The 25577-nt window shown below is 38.7% G+C and overlaps 1 protein-coding gene across 14 annotated transcripts in view; it reads left to right on the top strand.

Annotated features, from left to right (window-relative positions):
* ptprt (protein tyrosine phosphatase receptor type T) overlaps nt 1-25577 on the top strand; it is a 294849-nt gene that overhangs the window by 54790 nt on the left and 214482 nt on the right. The window lies entirely within an intron of this gene.

A 25577-nucleotide genomic window follows, 5' to 3' on the forward strand; every position in this document is an offset into this window, starting at 1 on the left:
ATCCCGAAGCACAGGCCGAGGGGGCGGTGTGGCAGCAATTTTTCACACCAGCCTATTAATTAACGAAAGACCAAGACAGACTTTTAATTCATTTGAAAGCCTGATGCTTAGCCTCGTCCACCCCAGCTGTAAAACTCAGAAACCAGTCTTACTTGTTATCATCTATCGTCCACCTGGGCCTTACACAGAGTTTCTCTCTGATTTCTCAGACTTTTTATCTGATTTAGTGCTCAGCTCAGATAAAATAATTATTGTGGGTGATTTTAACATCCATGTAGATGCTAAAAATGACAGCCTCAACATCGCATTTAATCTGTTACTAGACTCAATTGGCTTCTCTCAAAATGTAAAAGAACCCACCCACCACTTTAATCACACTCTAGATCTTGTTTTAACATATGGCATAGAAACTGAATATTTAACAGTGTTTCCTGAAAACCCTCTGCTGTCTGATCATTTCCTGATAACATTTACATTTACAATAATTGATTACACAGCAGTGGAGAGTAGACTTTATCAAAGTAGATGTCTTTCTGAAAGTGCTGTAACTAAGTTTAAGAATATAATCCACCCACTGTTATCATCTTCAATGCCCTGTACCAACATAGAGCAGAGCAGCTATCTGAACGCTACTCCAACAGAGGTCGATTATCTTGTTAATAATTTTACCTCCTCACTACATACGACTCTGGATACTGTAGCTCCTGTGAAAACTAAGGCCTCAAATCCAAAGTCCCTGACTCCGTGGTATAATTCTCAAACACGTAGCCTAAAGCAGATAACTCGTAAGCTGGAGAGGAAATGGCGTGTCACAAATTTAGAGGATCATCATTTAGCCTGGAGAAATAGTTTGCTGCTTTATAAGAAAGCCCTCCGCAAAGCCAGAACATCTTACTATTCGTCACTGATTGAAGAAAATAAGAACAACCCCAGGTTTCTCTTCAGCACTGTAGCCAGGCTGACAAAAAGTCAGAGCTCTACTGAGCCAACCATCCCTTTAACGTTAACTAGTAATGACTTCATGAACTTCTTCACAAATAAAATTTTTATCATTAGAGAAAAAATTACCAATAATCATCCCACAGATGTAATATTATCTACAGCTACTCTTAGTACCATCGATGTTAAGTTAGACTCTTTTTCTCCAATTGATCTTTCTGAGTTAACTTCAATAATTAATTCCTCCAAACCATCAACGTGTCTTTTAGACCCCATTCCTACAAAACTGCTCAAAGAAGTCCTGCCATTAATTAATTCTTCGATCTTAAATATGATCAACCTATCTCTAATAATCGGCTATGTACCACAGGCCTTCAAGCTGGCTGTAGTTAAACCTTTACTTAAAAAGCCATCTCTAGACCCAGCTGTCTTAGCTAATTATAGGCCAATCTCCAACCTTCCTTTCATATCAAAAATCCTTGAAAGAGTAGTTGTCAAACAGCTAACAGACCATCTGCAGAGGAATGGCTTATTTGAAGAGTTTCAGTCAGGTTTCAGAGCTCATCACAGCACAGAAACAGCTTTAGTGAAGGTTACAAATGATCTTCTTATGGCCTCTGACAGTGGACTCATCTCTGTGCTTGTCCTGCTAGACCTCAGTGCTGCGTTCGATACTGTTGACCATAATATCCTATTAGAGCGATTAGAACATGCTGTAGGTATTACAGGTACTGCACTGCAGTGGTTTGTATCATATCTATCTAATAGACTCCAGTTTGTACATGTAAATGGAGAGTCCTCTTCACACACTAAGGTCAATTATGGTGTTCCACAGGGTTCAGTGCTAGGACCAATTCTATTTACATTATACATGCTTCCCCTAGGCAACATCATTAGAAGACATAGCATAAATTTTCACTGCTATGCAGATGACACGCAGCTCTATCTATCCATGAAGCCAGGTAACACACACCAATTAGTTAAACTGCAGGAATGTCTTGAAGACATAAAGACCTGGATGGCCGCTAACTTTCTGCTTCTTAATTCAGATAAAACTGAGGTTATTGTACTCGGCCCTGAAAATCTTAGAAATATGGTATCTAAGCAGATTCTTACTCTGGATGGCATTACCTTGGCCTCCAGTAACACTGTGAGAAACCTTGGAGTCATTTTTGACCAGGACATGTCCTTCAATGCACATATTAAACAAATATGTAAGACTGCTTTCTTCCATTTGCGCAATATCTCTAAAATTAGAAATATCCTGTCTCAGAGTGATGCTGAAAAACTAGTTCATGCATTTATTACTTCCAGGCTGGACTACTGTAATTCACTATTATCAGGAAGTCCTAAAAACTCGCTGAGAAGCCTTCAGCTAATCCAAAATGCTGCAGCAAGAGTACTGACAGGGACTAGAAAGAGAGAGCATATTTCTCCTGTTTTGGCTTCCCTTCATTGGCTTCCTGTTAAATCCAGAATTGATTTCAAAATCCTGCTCCTCACATACAAGGTCTTAAATAATCAGGCCCCATCTTATCTTAATGACCTTGTAGTACCATATCACCCTATTAGAGCACTTCGCTCTTGCACTGCAGGCCTACTTGTTGTTCCTAGAGTATTTAAAAGTAGAATGGGAGGCAGAGCCTTCAGTTTTCAGGCCCCTCTTCTGTGGAACCAACTTCCAGTTTGGATTCGGGAGACAGACACTATCTCTACTTTCAAGATTAGGCTTAAAACTTTCCTTTTTGCTAAAGCATATAGTTAGGGCTGGACCAGGTGACCCTGAATCCTCCCTTAGTTATGCTGCAATAGACGTAGGCTGCCGGGGATTCCCATGATGCATTGAGTTTTTCCCTTCCAGTCACCTTTCAATTCAATTCAATTCAATTTTATTTATATAGCGCCAAATCACAACAAAAGTCGCCTCAAGGCGCTTTATATTGTACAGTAGATAGCACAATAATAAATACAGAGAAAAACCCAACAATCATATGACCCCCTATGAGCAAGCACTTTGGCGACAGTGGGAAGGAAAAACTCCCTTTTAACAGGAAGAAACCTCCGGCAGAACCAGGCTCAGGGAGGGGCGGCCATCTGCTGCGACCGGTTGGGGTGAAAAAAGGAAAACAGGATAAAGACATGCTGTGGAAGAGAGACAGAGATTAATAACAGATATGATTCGATGCAGAGAGGTCTATTAGCACATAGTGAGTGAGAAAGGTGACTGGAAGGGAAAAACTCAATGCATCATGGGAATCCCCGGCAGCCTACGTCTATTGCAGCATAACTAAGGGAGGATTCAGGGTCACCTGGTCCAGCCCTAACTATATGCTTTCTCACTCACTATGTGCTAATAGACCTCTCTGCATCGAATCATATCTGTTATTAATCTCTGTCTCTCTTCCACAGCATGTCTTTCATCCTGTTTTCCTTCTTTCACCCCAACCGGTCGCAGCAGATGGCCGCCCCTCCCTGAGCCTGGTTCTGCCGGAGGTTTCTTCCTGTTAAAAGGGAGTTTTTCCTTCCCACTGTCGCCAAAGTGCTTGCTCATAGGGGGTCATATGATTGTTGGGTTTTTCTCTGTATTTATTATTGTGCTATCTACTGTACAATATAAAGCGCCTTGAGGCGACTTTTGTTGTGATTTGGCGCTATATAAATAAAATTGAATTGAATTGAATTGAATTGAATGCTAAATAGATGCAGTCAGTCATTCCAGCTAATTAAACCTCTGCTCTGGTTGAAGCACAGCTACCCCGTTAATTATATCACCAAAAATAGTCTGACCAGTTGCAGCAAACAAAGATGTACAGTAAGTTGTCCAGACAGCTGCAGCTCGAGGGAGATGTCAGTCAATATATACACGCCCCCACAGTCCTGAGAAGTGGTCTAATCAGGCACAAGTGAAAACACCTGTGTGGGGCAACCCATGTTGCACGAGGACTATAAATGACTGCAAGCTGCAAGATTGAAATTGTATTTTCTAACTATATTACAGAGTCAAAAATTGCCAAAATTGCCAAAAATCAACTTCATCCACATGCGTGCAAAGTGATCGTAGTCATTTGACGTAAGCTACCCGTTCTATTTTTCGGTCATGCAAGTGTTTGACTTTCACATAGCCCGGTCTTTACTAAGTCTTTTATGTTTTTAGTTTTACACACTGCTACTTTTTTTTTTTTTTGCACAAACCCCTTCTATCCTTTGGCGCTTTGCAGGGTTCCAAAATGTTTGACAGCCAAATGAAATATGCTGCCTTTTTTTATTCCTTCTTGAGGGTTTAGATGATTTTAACAAAGGCTATCCAGAGTTCTGCTAACAGTGCCAGAGGTTTGTGCGAGTGTTTGAATGGGTGCCTTTTTGCTGGTGTACCCTGTCATTTGCAGTGTTGATGTTTGCAGTGACTGTCAATCCAGGGCCCAAACCGTGTTTCACAAAGCCTTACAGCTCTGCCTGTCTTTGCTCTTTCTTTTCTTCTTTCATTTTTCTTCCTCTATTCCTGGACCTTCTTTCTCTGCAACACATTCATTCCTCCTGAGGCGTCTTTGTCCTAAATGTGCCTCTCGGTTTCTCTCAATCGTTTTTGTTTTTTTGTAATTTGACAGCTTGACAGAAAAGTATGTTTGAACTGTCTCAAACTGTATTTTGACATGCGTGTGTATTTTAATCCTGCCGTGTCTGTCCTCTTGTCAGCGCTGCCTCTTATTTTGTTCTTCGAGCATCTGAAAACAAATGGGTGCTAATCAGAGAGTGCCTCACCACTCAGTAGTGACACAAACACACACACATACGCAAATTTAGTTACAAACTAAAACAAGTACAGTCCACAAACAAAGACACTCACTTGGTATAGTGTGCTTGAGTATAGTAATGAGAGCATAGTAAAACTGTGTGTGTGTGCGTGCACAGGCAGGCAAGGGAGTGTTTTTCAAGTGGCTGCTGATGGGTACAGAGGTTAAATATACCGTGAGCTTTTTTAGCTGCTAGTGGTGATTCGAGGGTCCTTGTTGGAGCCAGCTTGATTGCATTTCTGATTTGTGGGTGGGAAGGAAGAAGCAAAGTAGAGTTGAGAAAAGGACAGATGGCGCAAAAGCGACACAAGCAAACTGACAGACACTGCACAAAGCCCCCAATTTTTTCTGTTACCTGAGAAAAAGCTGTTGCCACTGTTCATTTGCTTTGAACTTTAGTATAAAGAAGACAAACACCCAACTGGCACCTCTAGAATTACAGGGACAGTTAGGTTTAAACAGTTGTTATATAGGTGAACCACTTTGTCCCATGTCATTTCAACTGCTACACAGAATTTTACATCAAACAGACTCTTGTTGTGGAAATAAAAGGGCTGCTAAAGGATTAATTTAAGAATTAATTCAATTCAATTCAATTCAATTTTATTTATATAGCACCAAATCACAACAATAGTCGCCTCAATGCGCTTTATATTGTACAGTAGATCCTACAATAATAGATACAGAGAAAACCCAACAATCATATGACCCCCTATAAGCAAGCACTTTGGCGACAGTGGGAAGGAAAAACTCCCTTTTAACAGGAAGAAACCTCCGGCAGAACCAGGCTCAGGGAGGGGCGGGGCCATCTGCTGCGACCGGTTGGGGTGAGTGAAGGAAGACAGGATGAAAGACATGCTGTGGAAGAGAGACAGAGATTAATAGCAGGTACGATTCAATGCAGAGAGGTCTATTAACACATAGTGAGTGAGAAAGGTGACTGAAAAGGAAAAACTCAATGCATCATGGGAATCCCCCGGCAGCCTACGTCTATTGCAGCATAACTAAGGGAGGATTCAGGGTCACCTGGTCCAGCCCTAACTATATGCTTTAGCAAAAAGGAAAGTTTTAAGCCTAATCTTAAAAGTAGAGATAGTGTCTGTCTCCTGAATCCAAACTGGAAGCTGGTTCCACAGAAGAGGGGCCTGAAAACTGAAGGCTCTCCCTCCCATTCTACTTTTAAATACTCTAGGGACAGCAAGTAGGCCTGCAGAGCGAGAGCGAAGTGCTCTAATAGGGTGATATGGCACTACAAGGTCATTAAGATAAGATGGGGCCTGATTATTTAAGACCTTGTATGTGAGGAATTATATACAATTAGTACAGATGGCAGAAAGTGGGTAGTGTGATTGTGTTACAGTATTTTCTAGTGTTATTGATTGTTATTGTTATTATACAGCTGAATTCCCTTACAGTCATGATTGTTGTACTCACAACAAGATCAGAAAAGTACTCGTGTGTTACATTCAGATAATGTTTTATTCAGTAGGTCACTACACAGTCATGGCAGGCCACACATAAATGTCCACAAATAAATCTGGATGACAAATGTTCCAATTAGTGACCAACAAAAAATTAAAATATTTTATTAAAAAAGCAACTGCCCTAAGCAAAGAAAGCTTCAAATCTAATAAATAATATTGCAAGTATTGCCCACGTACAGTACTTGCTTGTGTGAGTGGAAAATAGATTAGATGAGAAAACAAGTCAATGTGAAGGAATTTTATTCACCGTTAATTTGATTGCAATGAAGTCTGACCTTAGAAATAATATTATATGTAATGATGTATGGGTTATGCACAGCTAACATATACATTCACATTCCCGGATCAGAAACACACTCAAACACATAAGAGCAGCAAAACAAGAGGGGAGTGTAGCAGAAGTTTACACTCACAAGTCACTTTGTTAGGTACACCTTTTCGTCTGCCTGTTAGTTAGCCAGTCACAAGGTATCAACTAAATGTATGTAGTCATGAAGACATGGTCGAGACGACCTGCTCAGTTCAAACTGAGCCTGAGAATGGGGATGAAAGGTGTTTTAAGTAACTTTGAACGTACCATGGTTGTTGGTGCCAGACAAACTGGTCTGAGAAGTTCTGAAATTGCTAATCTACTAACACAGGGGTCTGTAACCTTTAACACCCAAAGAGCCACTTGGATCCGGTTTCCACACAAAAGAAAACACTGGGAGTCGCAAATACTTTTTGAAATCTAAAATGAAGATAACATTGTATATATTGTTTTTTACCTTTGTGCTTTGTGCAAACATCTAAAGTAAGTAAGTAAAGTTTATTTATTAAGCGCTTTTCACAGACAGGCAGTCACAAAGCACTGTACACAAATATTAAAATAAACAATACAATTAATAGACATTATACACAATGTAAAAGATCAAATGTAAAGAATGTAAAGAATATAAAATACATAGATCAACAAAAGGCTTGTTTGAACATAAAAGTTTTTAACTGCTTTTTAAAAGAATCCACAGAGCAACTAAGGTGTATTGCTTATGTAATCCATGAAGTGCTACAGAGAAAATTACATTTTATTTATGAGATTAACACATTTTGAACTCTTAAAGAAATATAACAAAAGGAAAGACACCCAGCTGAACTAAAATGATCCATGTAGCAAACAAAAACTGTTGTGAGCCGCCACCCTTTTCAGGTCAAGGCTTTTAAAAAGTAATTGGAAAAAAAGCACTATGCTGCTAAAAAAAAAAAAAAAGAAAAGATATTTGCAAAATTCTGCCTTTACCTTGTTAATGTGTGTGGCGGGGCGTGGTCTGCAGTGCCGCTGCATGGGAGTCGGACGCACCTGAGCGGCACCCGCAATCGCGCCTCGCCGCCTTAAAGTCTGTGCTCTCTCTGCTGTTGTGTTGTCGGGCTGTGAGCTGAAAAGCTACAGCCGGCTGTATGCGTACAGCAACCATGTGTGAAAAGTGGTCAATAAAGAGATGCTGAAAAGCGTGTCCATGCAAACATTGTCGGGTCTGCCGTGATATGTTTACAATGAGACTTCTGGTCCTGAACCTCTGCACAGTGTCTGCAAATCGGGGCTTTCATCTTTACGCAGGACTGTAAGCTGTCATCTGTGAGGCGTCAGCGGTGTTTGTTTTTAGCATAGTTCACGGTGGAGAACAGCTGCCGATATAATGTGGATCCGAAGATCCATAATTGGCCTATCTGGGGTTGAAAGTGTCGATAAATGCACGGCGTTTCGGCGGGTACACCAGCTTCCGCGAGTGTGACGCTTATTTTGAGCGATGAAAAAAATAATAAGATATAATTTTATTTTTATATTTTCAAAAATTTTCAAAATTGTGATATTTTCAAAATCACAATAATCTTCCAATGTAGAACTACAAGTTTAAAAAAAAAAAAAAGAACTAAACACAAATAAAATGCACTTCAGCGAAATACTTGTATTTTCCCAAACCACCCGGAGCCGCAAAATAAGGACTAAAGAGCCGCATGCGGCTCCGGAGCCGCGGGTTGCCGACCCCTGTACTAACACTTTCATGCACAACCATCTTTAGTTTTGACCAAAGCAATGAGTTCACTGTACACAAAAGACATCCAGAATTCAATTCAGTAAGCACCTTGGGAACTGGAGATTTGTATCGAGGATGTTTAGCTTCCAAATGTGCAGCAACTGTTTGACGCTTTCATGTCAACATGGCACAAAATTTCTAGAAACTGGCTAAATCTTTGCCACAAAGAATAAAAGCAATAAGAAAGGCAAAATGGGGTGCAAATGAGTACTAGCAATGTACTTAATAAAGAGTTTATACCATATATGCATTCTCCTATTTTTGGATAAGAAACAGGAATGTGACTGTCATTAAACGTGATTATTTACATCTGATTCTGGCACTCATTATATTCCTTAAGTCATCTAAAAAATGAAAACTGTGGAAGACAATTGCCACAAGATTTGGTCTCCACCTTCAGATTTAGTTCTTCAGCATAACCAGTGAGTAGAGTGTGATCACATAACTAAAAGGAACACCTTTTTATAAAACTACGCTCTTCAGCAAGCTTTTTTCCTGGCTAAATACAGAGAAATAAAAAAGTCTCCTTCACTTTAAAATGAGCAAGGGAATCATGGCTTCCAGTGAAATGTCGCTCTGAGAGCTTTTTCGAGCTGTTGGTATCTTTCAGAGTAAAGCCATTAAAGCAGCGGTGTATATTCACAGAGAGCATGGAAGATGAAGATAGATGGATTATCTGACTGGTAAAATCCCTTTGTAACCCAGAGCAGATAGAGCAGTCAGTGACAGACATCGAACCACGAGATAAGAGAATAAGATGAAGGGAAGGAGAAGGATTGGATGATGAGTGAGCAATAGGGAGACCAACAGAGGGTACTAAATGAAAATCTGTCTGAACTGATATTACCTATACATAACAAAAAACAGAACCAATAATAATAATAATAATAATAATAACAATAATAATAATGAGTGTTGTCTATGTAAATTTATATGTAATTTATGTCATGATTCATGAGAATTGCACTTTGAAATAAACTCAAACACAAGCGCAGTTCACCGATTGACTTACAGGAAACAGTTGCCACAATTGCTCAGGCTGTCAGTAAACTTTGAAGCAGTCTCCAGCAATAATATTTATGAATCTCTCTGAATGGAAGACAGAGGGAAAGTGGGCAGGCAGGTGAGGGAGGTCAACCGCTCTCTAGAGCCCCAAGTGCTGAACGTGAAGATGACCAACAGTGCGAAATCTGAAAGTGGAGAAGAAAACGTGATGAGCACAAGAGGCGTTCACTCGGAAATAATCAAGAGAAAGTCTAACGAGTTATCCATGACACACCCGAGACAGCCAAAGATTTGAACCCGACATGGTGGTTTTATGGGCTGGATGATGAGGTGAGAATAAAGAGGTGCCGCTGCCAAGCCCGTGCCAGCTGTAGCAACACAGCTGAGGAAATCCCCCAAGGTGAGGGAATGCCAGCCATGAGAGAGGGCACGAGGTAGAATGTGAAAGACGGTGAAGCCAGGCCAGGACCCCCAGGTGCCGTGCCAATTCTGTGTTTTATTACTCTTCACTTTGTGTCGAGAAAGTCTAATAGTTCTCTGCTCTTTCTTTCCAGTGGTTTACTGTTGGGTTTGTTGGCTCTTTCTTTGACCCTTTCCCAAACTTATACTTCCCACTAACCTTTCACTATGGAGAGTCAGTGCTCATGCAATCACACTACAGCAAAGGGCAAGTAAACAGTGACCCAGCCTTACAGCAAAATGAAAGTATCAAGATGTCCAAAGAAACTTCTCAAACTACCTCTGGAGTTCAGTCCACTCCTCAACTGTTCTTCTGTAGCCTTGGTATATTACACACACACAGATAAGATGAGAGTGTATTCACCTACAGTGACTGAACCTCTGTCTTACTTTTTTCTTTAGGCAAGTTTGAGTGTTTGTGATTACCTCTTTACACCCTTATTCCTCCTGAAAGAAAACACAATTGGCTTCTTCTCTTTTATTCAAACTTTATAAGCATTATGTTTGCCCTTTCTTTGGTTCTAGAATGAGATGCCTGGGAAGATAGAAATAATAATTTTTGTTTGCAGTCCATTTATGTTGGGGTGTCAGAAAACCTTGTCCATCATCTGTTCAACTGATAGTCACTGCCTCAACAGTCACACGCGACCTTTGCTGTTTTTCATTTTTCTTGCTTTGTCTATCTGTCTTTTTAATACACACTTAAACACACTCATTCTGCAACACAATATGCATTTTCTGTATATTTTTTCCAAAGAAACAGAGTAAACAGCAGATTCAGTAACAAACACACTCACACACACATGCACTATTTATCAGGGGGAGCAATAAATGCCCATTTTTAAGACCAAGCCACCATATAAAAGCCTTGGATCACAGAAGTAATGAGTCCCTGTAGGCCAGTGATAACTCTGTGTTTATATGTGAGTGTGTGGGGGTGACTGTGTGTGAAAGGGGTAGCGAGAGAGACTGGGGCAGACTGAATGGGACAAACACTAAAAGAAAGGCAATAATGTCTAAAAATGACAGACAAGGAAGGAAAAGAAGGTGATAACCAGAAGGAGAGAGAGAGGGGGCGAACACAAAGCACAAAGACATCATTGATGGCCTCTGTTTCATTTTCCATCTCTGCCAGCTCCATCTAATCTGAGCCCCTGATGTGTTTCTTCATTTGCAGTTAGTGGTTAAATTATATACCCTACACCCAGCTGTGGGCTCTATATTACTGTGCATGTGAGTCAAATGTGCCTTTGAGCACACTGATAGTGTGTGTTTGCGTGTGCCTACCTGTGTGTGTGTGTGTGTGTGTGTGTGTGTGTGCATGTGTGTCTTTACAAGGCAGCACTCATGTGGGGTTATAAAAATATCCATAATATTCGCTGAGTGATTTTCTCCTTTAGGCGAATGAAGAGGAAATAAGCTCTTATAGGGAAATAGGTGTACATGTCCCATGCAGTGTACATAGAAAGGAAATTATTATCTCTCTTTGAACCTCATTTTTATCTTCAGTAGTCGCGGAGTCTGAAAAAAAAACCTGAACCAACTCCAGCCAACTGTAACTTCACGGCAGCAACCCCAATACACCTCCTGATGATACAACAACTTCATCTGGAGCAGCAGTTGCCAGATGGCACTATTTACCGCTTTGCTGCTAAAGTGTTAAAAGTAAAATATGCCCACTGTAATGCAAGTACTTTTTGTTCCATCCATCATTTTTGCTTATATTCGCTAATATATTTTCTTTGCTTTAATAAATTCTTTGCATGGTCTGGTCATTGTTTTAAAAGTCACTGTTTGCCAGATATTGCTACTATGAGAATAGGGTCTTTTTCTACCATGTCCTAGATCCTCAGAGGTGCTTACTGTTTAAAAAACAAATTAAAACAGACTCTTGACATAATAATTAATAAATCATATCAGAAGTGTTTTCTAGAGTTATTCAGCTCAAAGTGAATTTGTGCCACCTGCACTCTGTATTTTGTAGAAAGAAGCAATTGATGATAGTACAAATTTGTTACTTTGGTACTTGAGAAATACCAAGGGCTCAGAGGAGAGCTCGAGAAGATGTGGAGGGTGAAGGTAACGGTGGTCCCAGTGTAATCGGAGCACTAGGTGCGGTGACTCCCAAGCTAGGCGATTGGCTCCAGCAGATCCCAGGAACAACATCGGAGATCTCTGTCCAGAAGAGCGCAGTCCTAGGAACAGCTAAGATACTGGGCAGGACCCTCAAGCTCCCAGGACTCTGGTAGAGGACCCGAACTTGAAAGGATAGACCGCCCGCAGGGGCGAGAGGGCTGCCCCTCTATGAGCTTGGTTTCTTCCTGTAGAGAGATTTTCCTTCCCACTGTCGCCAAGTGCTCGCCCATAGGAGGTCGTTTGATTGTTGGGGTTTCATCTGTACTATTACTGGGTCTTTACCTTACATTATAAAGTACCTTGAGCCAACTGCTGTTGTGATTTGGTGTGATATAAATAAAACCAAATTGAACTGAACTGAATTTACTGTTCATTCAGAAAACTGTTTTTTCTACACTGCCTTCTTCTCCAGTTCACTCATCTTTCCAGTGTGTCATTTGTGCAGTTGCTTTAGTAAAAGTCTTAGAAACAAATCAAAGATGAAATCAAGCCACATTTGTGATGGTTGTAGAAAAGATCTAAATAATTACAGGAGTTTTTATTTGATTACAAGTATGCATTTGTTTTTGAAAAGCTGCTGTGGTAGATAAACAAGTATGGTTATTTTTCTTCTCATCAGTTTCAAAGAAATTGGATCTGGCCTAAACAACACTGTGCTATGTAACACTGCATTTCAATAATGAAATATGCAGTTCTGTTTATTCAGGTATTCCGGGCTGTATTTTTCAGACTGTGTTCATTCTCTGAACTTTAATGATGCATTTCAATAACACGGTCTTCAAACATACAATAGATTTTTTTTTAAAGTCTTGTCAACAGCTGAATTGCAGAATGCACCGATTATGAGAGACAACTGGTGCATGAAATTCTTGTCAATAATTCAAATGTAACCACATCAATTACAGTACAAGTGTGTTCTCTGCAATCAAATACTTTGAGACGGTTTACGTTTCTTAAGGTCGTTTTCTTGTGAATTTTATGCACACTAAAAGCTTCAGAAATAATTCTACATATGTGACAAACACAGACTGACTCATGTGCATTTGGACACATATGTGAGTACAAGCAAACATTTAAGCAGGAAAGTGTGAAAGTGACACTTATTCACATTGAATTGCAGGAACAATCTCACATATACGTGCAAATGCAATGTTATTTTTTATTGACATATGTGGGGCAATGACAGTAAACCTGGCAAGAATAAAACATGTGACATTAATACTGTCACAACCTTGTTGTTGACATGATGTGTTTTAAATTCTACCTACTAATACCTACAGAAAATAACCTGACCATAATAACTACAGCCAGAACTAATACTACTTGGCTGATCATTTTAGTGATCATTTTGTCTAACCCCTTTTCCAGATTTTGCATATTTTGGCCAGTACTGCTCATTTTTTCGTTAAAAATATGAGAAAAAACCAACACTGATTTCCTTCATCAGTGACCTTTATAACACTGTTTATCAAATGTTTACACTGGATATGACTTTAGCGGTTTATTTTAAAGATTTATCAGATTAAATGCCGTCTTGATCCTGTTATAACGTGTTTTATTCATTCAATGTTAATAGCTTTGGCTAAAACTATCAAACCAACAAGTTATGTCACTGAACTGCAAACACAAGCCGTTTCTATTTTGGAAATGGTCCTTACGATTAAATGGTGCTTAAATGGTGCTTCATTGGAACTTACTTGCAATTAACTTGCAGGACTGAATAGACCTTATTTTTAGTTTGAAAGCCTGACCCTTCTGTCTGTTGACTACTGACTGGCTGACACACCTGCAGCAAAGTTACTTCAAAGCCCTTTTCTGCTTCCTGTGAAGGGAATCTCTCGCTTTCAATTCTTTTTTTGGTGCCCGTTTCTTCCCCCTTCATCCCTCTGAAAGAGAATTTTCAGTCATACATCTTAGCTATGCTGCTCACAGTCGGACATATAAATCAAAATGCACTGCAGCTCAAAGAAAAACACACACAGATCTACAGACTTACACTAAATAAATTCAAATATGTAATCACTTATGTATACATCACATACTGCATAGAGAGTCCAATGTATATGGATTAGATAAGTCCATATGAAGATAATAATGGTAATATATTAATGTGACATACCAAGCACTTCTTACACTGTATAAGCATAAGTAAAAAAACCAACAACAAAATATTCAACAGGGACATAAATGGTCCATGTAGTTGTCGTAATGGAGTCTTGTAGGGATAAAAATAGTAGTCGTGACATTTCTGAAGGTCATGGTGGACAGAAATTATCGAGACATTTCTTGGAATAGCTTTGCAATGAAATTGTCTCATTCTTCAGGATGATTGCCCAGAACTGAAATCCTTGTTTATTTTTTAGATGCACTTACTTTGCTACTCTCTGTGTCATTTCAAAAAATTTCCTACTCAGACAAATTTCAATTTTGTGTTCTTTTGCCTTTGCAATTTTTCAGTATGCATCATAATAAAGGGATGAAAATTCCACCTTGTCTTCTGCTCTTCTCTTGTGATGTCTACTCTCTTACCTGCCCCCACCCCACCCACACCATCACCCTCTCTGTGTGACTTCTCAGATTAGGCTTGAGAAGGCAAATAACCAATATGGGAAATGTGTGGAAATGCAGAGGTCATTAAAAAGCCAATTACCCACAGGTTCAGTGCTACAGAGAGGAAAGTGGGGAATAGCAGAGAGCAATCGTAAACCCAGTGATATATGGAAACCAAATAGCTGTGTGTGTGTGTGTGTGTGTGTGTGTGTGTGTGTGTGTGTGTGTGTGCGTACGTGTGTTTGTGTGTGTGTTTGTTGAAGGGTTCTCATTTGTGCACATGTAAGCTTTTTATAAAAGTCTGCTAATATGCAGAGGCACTTTATGTGTCTTTACGTTTCACTCTTTCTTCTTGTTGATCAGTACTTAAGTATACATGCCCCAAAACATAAATGTGTGTGCGGGCTTGTGTGTATTGCATGTATTTTTGTTTGTAAATCAATGTCCCAGTGTGATGCGGGTGTTTATTACACTGTCATAAATCAGTATCGCAGGGAACAATATGAAACTTTATTATCATTTTTCACATTCACTTAACAGTCTGAGAGTCACGTATCACACACTCATATGTGCAGGGCTGTATTTTTGAAACATAGCACACACACAATTTTGGGGGATTTGAAGTTGTAAGTTAGAGACCAGTATCTTTGTTCTCTCATCTTTTGTGATTGTACCATACCACACACACTAAATGCATTACATCTTAAAGAGTTATGCTTCAGCAGGAAATCTACGTCATCACTTACAACATAGCGGGAAACGCATCTTAACCCTAACAGTAAAATAACACTGAACTTCAATAATTTCATTAAACTTTAATAAAAAGGCCAGACTGAGTTTTGACTTGGAGCTGAGTGAAATTACTTGAATGAATATAAATCTGTCGCTTATTCAGGTTTGAAAGAAATTTATTTGGATTCAACAACTGATCTCAGATTTGCTTGATTTGGATTTTGGACCACTGATTGCTAAAACAGGCACCTTTATCTATCAAACCACAGTGTGCCCAGGTAAGACACCAATAAATACAATTGATAGCTGACAACCTATAATGTATACAAAGTCTAAACATGTAAAAGAACTGGACTTCATTAGTTGCACTACCTTTGGTGAGTTAACAGTGTTAAAGTATCATTGGGATTTTGCTGTTTTAAAACAGATGACAGGCTTAAGTGAATAAATGTACACAAGAATTTAGTGCAGGTCTAATTTCAGTGATTGAGAAAAATACTTTAACAGGAACAGATGGTTTTCATTTCTTTCTACATTTTTTTTAACTGGTCAGCCTTTTTTAAGCTATCATTTTCATCCATTATGTCCTTCACTGAAGCTTCAGTTTTCAGTATTTTTCATAAATTGCATCCTTTTTTTTCTTTTCTTCTTGATTTGTAAAAGCACCTCAGGGTGGCACACATGATTTTTTGCTGTACTTTGCCTTGAGAGCTCACACACACACATGTACAAACACAGCTACACATGGATGGATACATGGGATAAGAGCAAAACAGAAGCACATAAGCCAACTTCCCCATCCATTGTCTCTAGTGTCAGTAGTCACATGTTCAATTTTCGATCTCCTATAGGTCAACGCTCCCATGACCTGTTCAGCAAGGGCTTTTGGGATTTAGAGTTCCCTCGGGTCAACTCTAAATCCTTGCACAAGGTTTTACCATAGCTACTTTTGTGTGTGCGTGTGTGTGTGTGTTTGTGAGCAAGTGTGAGAGAGAGCGAGAGACTGCATTGATTACCTAAATAGAGAGATTGCTCCAAAAGACCTGATCAATAATGCCAATCTCCTGTCTTTACCACTTAATCAGGAAAGGATTAAAGCACCTTCTCATTGGCCTGCAGGCACATGTATATGTATATGAGATGCCTTATTAATTTTCTTCTTAATAGCTAAAAACTCTGTGCCTCCACATTCTGAATATACATGTGTGGATATGCATATTTCGACATTTTTCCAACTTTAATTTATAAGGGACAGCCTTTTTGTATTAATTAAATTAATTAACTAAAATATGTTTTGTAACGCACAGTTTCTTCTGAATCATTATTTCTATGATTGGCAGGTGCTTAATTAAGAAGTAAAGTCTTCCTGATTATTAAGGCAATAAAAAAGGACTGTGTAGATGCACACACCTCACCTGACACACAGACATGGATTGATGTCAACACGTGAATATGCTGATGTGAGACTGTGTAAAAATTCAAAGATGCTTCAGAGACGCAGCTGCTAACAACACATTGTGATCCAGATAGTTTCACTTCATGCTTCTTTATCTCATTATACACCTGTGTAGTTACACCACAACATTCCTCCTCACTGTTATCCAGCTGGCAAGCGTAAATAACAATGAGATATGCAGGGAAAAGAAGTTCAGTTTTGCTAATGTTTGTGGTTATAGCAGACTGATGTTGAGTGTTCACATATGAGATTTTTACATTACAGACTGCTTCTTATTGCATTTATTTCTTTTAGCTAACATTATACAAAGAGACTAGTTTGAACTATACAAATAAACTTCAATTTACGTAATACAAGAGTAAAACACGGGAACTTACACACAACACCTTATATAGAAAGCAAGCTGTATTTCAATCCAATCAAATTAGGTCATTAACCTGGTATACCTCAAGCTATTCACATATTGTGGAAAAAGGTCTCTTGAAGACTCAAGTACAAACCCAGTTCCAAAAAACGTTGGGATGCTGTATTTGCGAATCTCATAAAGTCATCTTTTATTCACAATAGAACATAGGAAACATTAAATTTGAACTGAGAATATGTCTGGATATTGCGAGAGTGATTCTGAAAAAAAAGAGAAACAGCTGGAGAAATATATTGGAACTGGAGCGTTTTGGCAGAACATCAGTAGCACAAATAGGTATTAAAAGAGCATCTTAGAAGTACAGAGTTTCTCATGGATGGACAGAGGTTCACCAGTTTGCAAAAAACTACAAACTGTGGAGCAATTTCAGAATAATGTTCCTTAACATAAAACTGTGAATATCTCAACATCTACAGTACATAATGTCATTAAAAGATTCAGAGAATCTGGAGAAATCTCTGTGTGCAAAGGACCGGACTAAAAATCAGTATTGGATGTCTGTGTTCGTAAGACCCTCAGGAGCCACTGCAGTAAAAACAGGTGAGATTCTGTCATGGACATCACTGAATTGGCTCAGGAGGAACTTCCAAAAATCATTATCTGTGAACAAAGTTCGCTGTCTCATTCACAAATGCAGGTTAAAGCTCTATCGTGCACACACGAAGCTATAAATGAACACTATCTGAAAGGTGATTTCAAATGCACGTAGACAAAATGGAAAACTGTTGAAATTGTTTTTGGAAAACATAGACGTCAGACTATAAAGGGAGGGAATTGCCTAAGGAACTGCAATATTGCACAACTGGAAAAATATCACCATTACTATAAGTTATATAAAGGTTGTAGAGCAATAAATGCTCCCATCCAGATATTGTCATTTTTAAGGAAGGCCTTGCACGTTTCAGCAAGACAATGCTAAAATACTGCATTTATTACAAAAGCATGGCTTTGTGATAGAAGAGCCCGAGTGCTAAACTGGTCTGCTTGCAAAGACTGCACCAATGGCACATCATGAAATGAACATTATTTCAAAGACTGTTAAGCGCATACAATCCTTTATCATGCAAGAGTGGGACAACAAATACACCATGTGGTATCTTCAGTTTCCAGATGTTTGTGGTAAATATGGCCCTGTCCTAACTCATCTAAGATGTATTGCGGCCATCAAATTCAACATGACTTTTTTTTTTGTTTAAATGGTACATTTGAACAAAGTTTACATTTTGGATGTGTTCTCTATGTTCTGTTTAGAATAAAATATAGACTTTTCTTTATATTTTATGCAGTGCCCCAACTTTTGGGGGACTTGAGGTTGTAAGTTAGAGACCAGTATCTTTGTTCTCTCATCTTTTGTGATTGTACCATACCAGATATATCCGTAGAATGCTGAATTTTATAGTTTTGTAGTGTTTTCTTAAACACACATAAAGGAAAGGACATAATTCTGCAGCTGAAAATGGACTTCCATTGTTTAAGTTCTGATCACTATATTCAGTGACAATATAATAACAAGTCTTGTAAAGATACAGAAGAGCACAGTAGGTGTATAAAAAAAGTTGGCAGAATGTTAAGATAAAGTACAAAAACAGCCACAGTAGCTTCCTGACAGACATTTCGAGGCCACATGTGGACATACGCTGTCTCACAACACCATCAAATCAAATCTCTATTGCTGGATTTCAAAAACCCAGTCAAAATTACAAATGTATACCACACTCTTAGATATTAAAAGAACAGCAAGAGATATCTTGCTCAGAGCTCAGAGCTCGTCTTAATCCAAAAGATGACAGACACAAAACACCCGATAAGAAGAATGAAAGAGAGATTTAAGAGCTACACAGCATGCTTTGAGCAGAGACCCCAGGGAGCCATTTGAGCACATCGTACTGTGAACATCTTGCATCAACGTCATGTTTCAACAGGAAATCTGGGGATGTAACTGATCTATTAAAAAGCGATTTAGTCTGCGCCTCTCTCTGCTTTGTTGCGACTTTTATGTCTCAACCTCAAAACCCCATTGTTTTGTGAAAAAAAAGTTTGTCATGGAGATTACATAGATTGAAAGTTCTTATCTTTCTTCACGGCACTGAGACTACTTTTTGCCCTCTTGTTGAGGTGTAGACGACATGAAAATGACATGTTATTGCATCTAAAGGACATGCGTGATCCTATCTGTGCTATTTTACCAAGACTGATAGAATTGGCTGTCCTGGTAATCATACAGTTACACTCCCAGGTTTTTGAAAGGCACACAATCTCAGCAAGCTCTTGTTTTCTTTTTGAGACAAAGTTGCCGGCATTTGCTTTGTCATCAGGATTTTTCCTGCACCTTTTGCTTCTACGTATTGGTAAGGTGTCAACATTGAGCTGTTGTGTTTTGTGCAAATGAAGAGAGCTAGCCAGCCACAATGTAAACCAATGTAAAAGCATTATGGAAGCTATTTGTGAGGTCTGTGAAGAGTGACAAAATTCCCTAGGCACATACAAACAATTGCACAAATACACACACATTCAGACACACCACCTGCTCCATTTGCTATAATAGGTGTAAATGAATTAGATTTTGATGCTTTAAAAGCTTCTTTCGGCCTCGTGTTGAAAGTAAATGTCACTCTAATGGTGAGGCGTCTGTGTGTACAAGCCACTGATGATAGAGAGAGACAGAAAGACTGAAGCCGGGAGCTAGAAGAAAGGCGAATGGATTATAAGTGGATTTCAAAGAAGGTTACAGACAAGGAGGGAGTGAAAAAGGTATAGAGGATAAAATGGGAGGAGCACATATTCACTTTTAGATGGATAAATGAGTTGTTTGCATTTATGGCTTAGCCCATTGCCCCAATAATGGCACTTCAATTATTGATTTGCCACTTACCAGATTACTGCAAGGTTAAGAGACAGTGAGGAGAGATGTAAGGGTGGGGACAGAGCCATCGCTCATTCTCCAGCAAGGACACAAAGATTTCTAAAAATTGCATAGACTCTACACTATGCAATCTAAAGTATGCTTCAATTTGCAGTGAATATCCACATCAATATATATGAACACAGACAACAGAACAACCCCTTGCAGCCTTTTAAAGACATGTGATTGAAAGATCAATAGATATAAAGACAGTGACAAATATGAGGATATATGAGTAAACAATGTTAGAAAGACAAAAGGCAACAGTAACAAATGAGGAAAGCAGAGGCATCATTTTATAAGAAAATAACAGAATAAAAAAATACACTGACGATTTGTATAAAGGTGAGGGGATATAGCTGTAAAGTCATCCTGTTTGAAAAATCAATGAAGTCTGCATAAAGCTTATTTTATGATGTTGCATCTGTGTACCATAGATGCACAGATGGTGCATATGCTAAAAAGTGAGCTGGACATGGAAAGGGACAACATCAGCAAACAGGAGCAAAGCTTAAAGTATCAAAAACAATATGAAAAGTATGGAGAGTGGCCACTTCTGCTCTTTGTATGTTGACACGTCTCCATAGCTAGCAGAAGGACAAACGAGCCTGCCCACAGACAGTTTGTTGTGACACTGCCCCCTAGTGACAGTACAATAACGCAACATATGGACAATGGTCCGCAAAAACTGTCCACTAGCCCTGCATTGAACCAATGCAAAAACACAGAAAAGCCTTAAGGAGATATTTGCAACAACTTTAAACTTTAAGACCAGTAAATCACAAAACCGTCAAGAAGAAGACAAGATTCATGTCCTTTGTGAAACTTTATTTTTGCTCATAGTCTGGCTTGTTTTCACGAGGCGCTCACTTTTGTTTCTCTCGTTTATTCTTTTTGTTTTTACTTGCTGTTTAGTTAGGTTTGGACATAAAAACTTGGCTGGGTTTAGGAACAGAATATGGCTAGGCTTAGAATAATTTAAAAAGTTAACCTGGCATGTTGAAAGATAATGCTAAAATCTGTCCAGTGCATATGATGCCAAGGTTTCCACCCGAGCGTAGGTGGGAGTGAGTTTGGACTCAGTTATTTCCATGCAGTATTATTATTCTGTGTTTGCAGTTGACAAGAAATGTAAACTTATATGCCTATTTTAAGTTGTTAAAATAATTAAATATATATCAGCCTTTTAAGACGCAAATACGCATGGAGAACTGGGGGATTTAGAGGGCAAATGCAACTTAACCTAAAGGAGATGATGGTGATGCAAGAGCAAATGGCAGGGCCTGATTGGGACATTGAAACATTTAAGATATGGGTGTGCCTCTTTGTACGTGTGTTCATAGTGTTTTCTTTAAGTGATAAAGTTAACAATAATGAAAATTATGCTATTTTATATTGTAGCATATTTTGTCATCACTATAAAGCCTGTCTGCATCAAAGATTACGCTTTTTTATTGTTTCTTTCCTCATTTCTTTTCTTCTTTCCAGTGTCTCACACTCTCCATGCAGTCTTACTTAACTCTTAACTCACACATTAAAATTACTCCTTTACCTCCCTCCTTATAGTTGAAATGAGAAAGAGGAAACTACAATGATCGCGATGAATAAAGGGTTTCTCTCAGTTTAAAGCTGCTTTTAATGATATGGAAATGACATCTAGCAAGTCTCTAGTAAATGATAACAAGTAAGAGTGTGGGAGGCTTGTGTTCTGAGTATTTTCCTTTGGGCCCCACAGACAACAGAGGTCGCAATGTGTCATTCTACATGTGAGATAGTTCCTTATTTTTAGCCAGCAGCCTACACGCTTCACAACCATTTTTATGCTCTTTTAAAGGAGTGACTCCCTTGTCACCCCTTGCAAACAGTGGAAAGTCAGTGACACACAGAAAGCATATTCTCTCACACATTTGAATTTTTTCTTTTACACATATGCAGTTTGGTGAACAGTGAAACATTGTCCTCTTTTTACACAAACCAGTTAAATAAGAGTTGCCCAATAATATCATCGAAGGAAAGTGCTCTACTTCTCTGAAACATGAACTATAATAAAACCTTTGACAGTTACAAAACTGTAGCCATTTTATGCACAAAAATACAGAAGTACTAAAATACAAAAACCATTAAAGAATCTTCTGCTGTACACTTGTCACTGTAGTGTATCTCTGTGAGAGTGCAGCAATCTGCATGTTAACTAGCCAGATTTGATTACTGCTGAGCTGTATGACTCACCTTTGATATTTATCTAAGAACCTCCTTGTGTCCCAGGTTTTCTCTCTCACACTCATACACATATAGATCACCATATAGGAGCTGCCAAATTTTTAGACACCACAATCTTAACATTTTGGCAGCTTTTGATTGTACATTGTTGGAACTGTCGTTTCCCTACACAGGTAAATCATAATCTTTTATTTTTATGCCATGACAGGCTGAACTACAAAAACTTAACATAAATAATTGAACAAATGTGATGTTAAATATGTTAAATATAATTCAGTTTTTTAGAGTCAATCAAATCTTAAGTTAAGCTCCCGTTAAACCAGAATATCTTCTATGATATTTCCATACATTAAATACAAATTGTGTTTTGATAATTTTTTTTATTATTAAATTAGTTAATTCATTGACTTGAAATAACCAATCAGAGTTAATAATATCATTTTTTAGAGTAATTTAGTACAAATAACAATTTACCACTATGTTAAAATAATATAATACTTCTCTTAGTGTTAAGTATCACTGTTTACAACATTTTGAACGTGATCACCGTAGAACAGATCAGTATTACAGTGCAGATGCACAGCAGCACCAGGGGTTAAATACTTTGCTCAAAGGCACTTCAGCAGCTGACAGACACAGTCGAGGCGTCTGCTGCCCTTTGATGTAGACTGCTTTTGAAAAGTAAAAGTGAAATCTCAAACTCTCAGCAGTATTTGTGAAAACAGCTGGTCTCATGCGGCAGTATGTGCTGGAACGTTTGTTGCACTGAGTTGACCCAGTTATTTTGATGTACGTGTAAGCGTGCGAGTGTGTTTGTGTGCGCGTGTTGACACGGTAGACCGATTCATCAGTTTTTGTCACGTTAACAGATTGACCTCACACCTGGGAAACAATGTGTGAAATGATGGCTGCGTGCACTTGTTTTTGTGTGTCATAGTGTGTCTGTGTTTGCGATGACATTTGTGACTGAATGAAAACATGATTGTCGGTGTCTTAGCGATATTTCATTGTATCAAAATAGGTTTTTATAGGTGTCTGGGGCATTCATTTTGTTTGTGTGTTTTGTTTGGATGACATTGTTCCATATGTGTGAATATACAATGATAGGTGGATGTCGACCCAACTCTCTGGAGTGGGGCCTCAGGGGTTCTACTTCATTCCTCAGGTGCTCAATTAGATTGGGATAAAGTGTGTTTGGAAGCCAGGTCAACGCTTTGCGTCTAGTGCTTCGTAAGCAGTTTTTGCAGTGTTGTGGGACACACTGGTGTGTCACATTTCTAATTAATATCCACAAGAAAGTCAGGACACAAGGTTTCCCAGCAAAATGTATTCATTTAACCTGTGAAGGTCTTTAATACTGTGGCAAATCGGCGTATGCCTTTTGTGTTGGTGGATACATTGTAACACTTCTGCTTCCTTCACAGAGAGAGTTGTCATAGTGTGAGAAGTTTCTGGGTAACAGACATCACACGTATTGTTTGAGTGTCAGACTGACTCAAGTCTGCTTTAAAAAACAAACAAACAACAAAAAAAGCAGATAAACAAAAGTACCTGTGGAAGGAGCTTTACAGAGCATCAAAGGACAAAAACAAGGAGTATTGAGAGAGGTGCATGCATGTATGCCCGAGTGTGTCTGCGTGTGAGTTTGTGTGAATAAGAAATATAATCAGAGCCAGTTCGCTGTGGAAAGACCTGTTTAGAAACCCAGGCTAGATTAATTTTACACGCACGCAGTACACACACAAGCCGTCATTTAACTTCAGCAGTGAGACGCACTCCTCAGCTGTCAGGCAGGCCCACATCAAATTACCGTAACTTCAACAATATCAATACACACAGGCACACATAAACCATCACATTAACCATCATACTCTCAGACTTCCACAGTGCCGGAGTGGATTAGTTCCATTGAGTTGAAATGGATGAAATTTTTTGAAGCATCAGTCGTTTTCAGGCACCCGTGTATGTGTACTTGTGTTATTCAAGATCAGAATTCAGATAAGATTAAGGTTATGGTAATCTTCAAGGAATTAAAGTCAGTGACAGTAAAAGTCAGTGTCCTTATAAATGTGTCACTTTGTGTATGGGTTTGTCCTGCCATTACAATCTATTGTCTTCATTTCACTGCCTTTAAAATCAAGTATTTGAGTTATAAAGTATAAATTTCTCTCATGAAAATTATATTTGTGAATTGGAATGTTAGGAGGTGAAATCAAGCAAACAAACCTTTCTAATGGTTCTGTTAGGCTGCTAAAACTAGCTCTCACATTGTGACTGTGCTTTAGTCAGCAAAGAGGTAGCAAAGCCTTTCAATTTAGACCGTTAGGTCAAATTACACATCGGGCAGAAAGTGGGCAACTTCTGCATCACTTTTAAAATAATTCTTTCTCTGCAGCTTCTTCAATCTGGGAAGCACTGCTGTGCTAGTACTTACTTTCATTTTGTCCAGACACCATCACATTTGCCTCTTTCCTTCACATTTCTGTTTCTTTTCTTCCTTTTTTGATAAAACATAGATATCATCTTCATATCTTGAGTCTGCATGAGTTTTCTTTTCCCCCACATTTGGGATGCGAACGTATGTGACCGGTCTTTAGCAGCATACATAAAAATGTTTAGGTGAAGCGACAACGCCAATGCTGACCACTGTATTAAAGATGGAGGGGCTACATATTAATTTCCTCAAACTACTTTAAATTCATTGAAGAGTAGGCATCAACTTGTTAGAATACGTAATTAAAGACTAATCAATGCATATTTATGAGTACAATATTGTTTTTTTCTACTAAATAACCTAAAGAAATGACTCACTGTATTTTTAAGCTCCTGCCCCCTATGCACATTATATTTCATTGTACTTTGATTCAGAACATTTTCATACATGCGCAATAACTCACGTTAGAAGTGCAACACTGTTAGAAGTGCAGAGTCACATCTGCTTGATTCAGTATCTCTTCTTTCCCTTTTCTTGCCAGTATCCTAGTCACTTCAAACTCTCAGTCCACCTGATGGCAGTCAGCCAAATGGAGGAGGCCAACCCATAAAAGCTCCATCCTGCTCCATAAAGCACTGACTAAAACACATTTAAACAACGAGCCGACAGAGAAAATGTGTTTTACGTCTTAGTTCAGAACCCCAGGGTGTGGATACATTAAGACATTGATATACAGTTCTGGTGAATTAAAGAGCCTGAGGTCTTTTTTTTTTTTTTGCTTTATCAAGCATCTGGCGAATGTCACACAAAGCTAGTCAACTGTGTTCCAGCATTTTAGTATTTAGAAATTAATTGTGTGTTCAACAATAATTAGGCTACAAAGTCACGTTGCAGCATGTTTCTGTCATAGTTACATTTACAGGATAAATCCATCAAGAAGATGTTTATTTGTGCAGCAAAAGTAATAGTGGTA

Source organism: Oreochromis niloticus, linkage group LG5, assembly GCF_001858045.2.
Source record: "Oreochromis niloticus isolate F11D_XX linkage group LG5, O_niloticus_UMD_NMBU, whole genome shotgun sequence".
In the NCBI taxonomy this organism is placed as follows: domain Eukaryota; kingdom Metazoa; phylum Chordata; class Actinopteri; order Cichliformes; family Cichlidae; genus Oreochromis; species Oreochromis niloticus.